Here is a 5,272-nt window from a genome sequence, read left to right on the forward strand (position 1 = left end):
TTATGACTTCACACTGGTAATGGCATTGATCTTGACAGAGGAGCCTGTGACGAGGACTTAGCTGTACCAACAATTTAGACCTAACTCATCTTGGGTAGTTCGCTATGCCGAGGACAATCTTACTCATATCACGTCTGCCACTTTGTCGTTTGATCTCCTTGTACGCACTGCCGTATAAGAGTCAAATTGTTCCGTGGTATGACAGACAAATGGGACTGTGTCACGCTGGAATCTAGCGAGATTTCAGGGTACCATCAGAGAGTAATTGCACTCTGTATAACAGGTCGCCTGCCCACGACTTTGCATATTTTGTGCCCGTGATAACGAATTAGAGGCGCCGCACATCGCTACTTTGCAGATGCTTGTACCTTGACCGTCACCTGAGACAGTGCTATGCATTGAAAAAGGGGTGTATTGTTGCTGCTCCAACTTGTTGGGGTAAACAGAATCGCAGTATCACCACTTGTTCGCACCTGAACCAACGTGTGTAGAATAAATCTATCAAAGTCTATTCAGCGTTACATAATTTCAGACTGTGTTATCCATGTTTTGAGCCAGTTCCTCCAAAATATTCATTATGGTTCCTTTAGGTACACGAAGTAGAATTTTCACTGGATTTTCTATTTCTTCTGCTTTGTGTTTATGCTCGCCTAAGTGTATGTAAAATGTAGATTTATACTAATATAACAGCACCATACGTCGGCATAATTTCAGGAAAACAAAATATTTAAAGGGACGAATGTGAAAATTGACACTCCTTACCAGCAACGCTTTGCAGACGAAAATACAATCAGGAAAAAGAAAAGTCCTAATTTTCTCGAGCCCAGCAACTTATAAAATAGCATGGAAGAATTGTAATCAGTTTTAACGTGTACAAAGTTCTCAATTAGATTTAAAGTACAAACACAAATGATGCAAGCAATCGATCTACATTTTACATACGCTTACGTGACCATAAACACAAAGTAGAACAAACAGAAAGTGCAATGAAAATTCTGCTTCGTGTACCTAAAGGAACCATAATGAATATTTTGGAATTTATGTCGACAAAAACACGTTTCCAGACAAAATTCTTAACGACGAAACAGAACTAAAGCACTAACAATATTGGGAAACTTTATTGACTTCCTGAAAGAGAAATAATAATTTTCAGCAACTGACGATGCTTCGAAATAAATAACAAACAGTATAATTCTCGAAACAAATTTTATCTTTGCACAGTACATAATACCATCTTCGTAGACAGCTGTTACCGCTGAAAGTCCTCGAATTTGAAACGTAAATTCATTGTAAATATATGTGTGTTAATGGAGTGGACTGTGCTGTAAAACTAACACAAGAAAAAATAAAAAGTTCACACAATCCATGAAGTTCTAACAAGCCTCAGTAGCACGGAAATTGACACAGCCTCAGTAGAAACTTCAAGTCTGTATTGTGGCACATAAAAAGGCAAATATTTACAAAAATTGTACCTGGTATATAGCAGGATAACTTGAAAAACGCGAACTGCTGAAAGGACTCGTCATTTGTGAAAATAATGAGTTAATAAAATCATTGTTCAGCAGAAAACAGAAACATATTAAATATTTCATTCCACCTATCTTAATTCCATAGAAAACATCTGGCATTATTCGGAACAGCAGGTGAATCGTAAGTCAACATCCCCGAAGTTTGGTAGCACTTTGGGATTTGACCGTCAGTGAGTGACTTCAGCTGGAAACAGCATACCTGAAGAAACTTACGAATTCTCTTCCCTACCAGCGTACTTACGTTTCTGTCACCTAGATTTTTGTACATGATTTTACCAGTTGAAAAATGCTTCTATCGGAGCACAAAAATGGCCAATATTCTACTATTTAAAAGACTCTGATCGAAAAGTGGGGTACCATCTGCTTGTACCTTCCTCAGCACCTTTAAAAATGTTCCCAAAGATACGCGTACATATTCGCCCTCTTTTTGACATGCAACTCTCCTCTCGCTCCCACAACTTCCCCTAACTGTAACCCGCTCACATCCACTAGTCCAGCACTTTGTCACTCATACAATCCACTCACACTTGCCCATTCTCACTCACTCTCTCACTAACTTACTCACTCAATCATTAACTCACTGCCATTATCTCCTTGTGTTTCTCAGTCAATGTCTGCTGTCTCACAGCCACAGTTGCCTTCCTTCTGTCCGACTAATGCTGTCCTTGTTACTGTCACTGTCTCCGCCATACTGCTACTGTCACGCTCATTCCTTCCCACTGCTACTGTCTCTTCTCACTCTCACTGTCACTGTTTCTCTATTTGTAGCTGTCATTGTCATAGGCTGTCATTATCACGGGCTCACTCACTTCCACTTTCTCCGTCTCTTTATTCCTCTCCCACTGGCACTGTCTCCTTCACACTTTTTTTAGCTCTGTTCTGTCACTGTGAAATATGTTCCACAATCACTGCGTCGTCTCTTTCCCGCAGACTGCCACTGTCTCCTTCGCTCTTTCTGTACCACAATCACTGTCTACTATTTTCCAGTATTTTATTAATTTTCTGTCTCTTTCGCCCTGTCACCGTCTCCTTCTCTCTCGACATAAAAAGAGTGCGAATATGATCAAATACTAAATTTTTTGGAATTTTTTTAAAGATGCTGAGGAAAGGTAGAATGAGGCAGCTGGTACCCTACTTTTCGGTCAGAACGTATTTCCCTCTTTTGTGCTCCTATTGGAACATTTTTCGTCTGCTCCCCTTGTTTTGCCTATAGTAGCAAGGCATGTCACTCTCATCAAAACGACATTATGTGTCAATAAAATTTTGATAGTTTACTTATTTGAAATTGACATAATACAAAACTAATTTTACACCTTAGATCGGATTTCAAGAACACAAAAATTTTGTATGTGCTGCAGTGTTACAATATTGGGTTCTCGCAACCGCTCTCATGAAAACGGAGACACTTTACAGGACATTTCTCCACGTACGTCACTGTATAAACTAGGTTTTCGCCTGATACCAGAATTTAGATGCATATTTTACGGATTCAGGTAGGGTAAAGTTGAACCGGTACGTCAAGGAACATATAAAGATATCAAGAAAATTTTCAAGGTGTTCGAGATCGGGATCTTAGGAATATATAGTAGAAAATTCATCCATTTCTTGCACATAGCCGTGTTTTGGAATCCGCGGCTCGTTTTCGGTACGAAAAGAAAAGGTAAAAAACAATTTAAGGGTTTTTTAAGAAACAGTCCATGAACGGACGGTGCCCCCATAAGCCCCGTAAGGCCCACCGTAGACTACATCGAATGACAAGAGGACCAACCGATTTACTCGATACGCTTAGCCAAGAGGAAGTGTGTAATATTCATAATTTGACAGTGTATTGTAGGATAGTAACACTAAGACGAGCCATCTGTTGGGTATAGAAATGGTCCACAGCCGAACGTTTCTCCAAAACACCTGACCCATCGTTTCTGTCAGAAATACAACTCGAGGTGTGTGCGGCGTTTTGACACACACAGGTAATGCATGCTCTCTCATGCATACCTATTATGGGTCTTCCCATATAGCTGAGAATATCAGACGTCTTTCATTAGTCTGCGTTGTAAAACCATTTTCTACGTTGACAGACCTTATGAAACACTGGTTTTTCTTGTCTTGCCTCCATTATCAAGCTCTACTTCAGAAATTCCTTGCTTGTGCCTTTACGTTTGATAAAGAAAACCTGGCCATCATCTAACATTAACTTTGGACAAGGTTTGAAAATTTTCAGGGCCTCATGGCACAGACTTGCTAACTGTTTCATGATCCTATGTCTCACGGGGAAAAAAGGTTGCGTGGGATTAACGTGTCTATCGGTTACAGTGGACATTGTTCAGTGGTTGTATCACTGGACTCACAGTAGAGAAGAGCGTTGTCCACATCCCTTTCTGGCCTCAAAGATGCTGGTTTTCTGTGGTTTCCTAAATCGGGAAATAGGAATTTCCTGGTAGTTTCTTAGAAAAGGCACACCTGCTTCCCCGTCGTTACTGAAAAGTTGTAGACGGCAAATTATACCCTTATGTATCTTCCTTCCGGCGTTTATCTGACGATCTACTGAGAACTTCATGATTTAGTCGTAAATCTCCTATAGGCTCCACATTCGCAAATATAACTCTATATACAGGTAGACAAATAGTGCTTGCGATATTATATTATTTTCTGACAGTGAGCTGTGATAGCGAAATGAACGAATAAGGAAAGAAAGGATGCAGACTGGAGTGAATCTAAACTATTACATATGCCGTGAGTATGAAATATATGCGTTTGTTTTATAGCACACAGTTTTTAGTCGTATTGATCTTTGCTTGTTTATTCTAGGTGCTGTAGAACAAATAGAGACACGGCTCTGTATTTTATTGCGTACACTGTTCCACCGATAAAGTATCCGCGTGCAGTGACGCTAATTGTAATTACATTTGAGGTTTAATAAAAGTTTCTAACGATTTACTGCTATAATTTCATTATACCATCTAAATGTTGTTTCTGTCTGTTCCTTTTGCAACTGGACTAATTTGACACTCGGTCGACTGAGATTAATTTGTAGTTCTACGTATCTGGATTATTTATTTAACTTGAAACGAGAGCTTTTTGACGGGATTGTTTGATCAGTACACGTGTACAGAGGACGGGGTCCCGGACACAACTGACAGGGGCAATGGGTTATCCATAATTTATATCTTTGTTAAGCACTTCAAAAGCAAGCCACGCTAATATTTGTAATCAGTCACATTATTTATGTTTGCACAAAACGTTTGGAAGATTTTTGCCTCCGCCATCAAGTGCATTCAGTTAAAACTGAAGAGGAAAGAGGTAAGAATTAAAGAGTTAATTTACCCGTAGCATCGTTCTTTGCATGTTAATGATTCAAAAGCACATGGCGCAGCAGACTCTTGTTAGACATGCAAGCGTATCGTAAGAGCATATTTTTTCAGTTAGTCTCTTTTCAGTGTATCTGTAATGTTTCTGTAAAATCGAGGCAGCGACAGACATAACCAATGCGCTTGAGAGCAGCCCATCCTTTCAACTTTGTAGTCCTGTGATGCTTCTCTAGTTAACAAGCCGCTGCGCAGGTGTGCGGGGCCTGTGTTATTACTTGGGAAGCGAAACCCGAAGCCTGTCCAGGAAAAAACATGCGATATGTGAGGTAACTCCCTGTGACTAATTTGGAACAGAGCGACCGGGCACATAAAAGGGACTCTTCTGCTCTGTGATGGTTGTAAAATTTTGCGACCCCGAACGCTGTCCGCTGAGAGAAG

This window comes from Schistocerca piceifrons, chromosome 2 (assembly GCF_021461385.2).
Source record: "Schistocerca piceifrons isolate TAMUIC-IGC-003096 chromosome 2, iqSchPice1.1, whole genome shotgun sequence".
NCBI classification, from domain to species: domain Eukaryota; kingdom Metazoa; phylum Arthropoda; class Insecta; order Orthoptera; family Acrididae; genus Schistocerca; species Schistocerca piceifrons.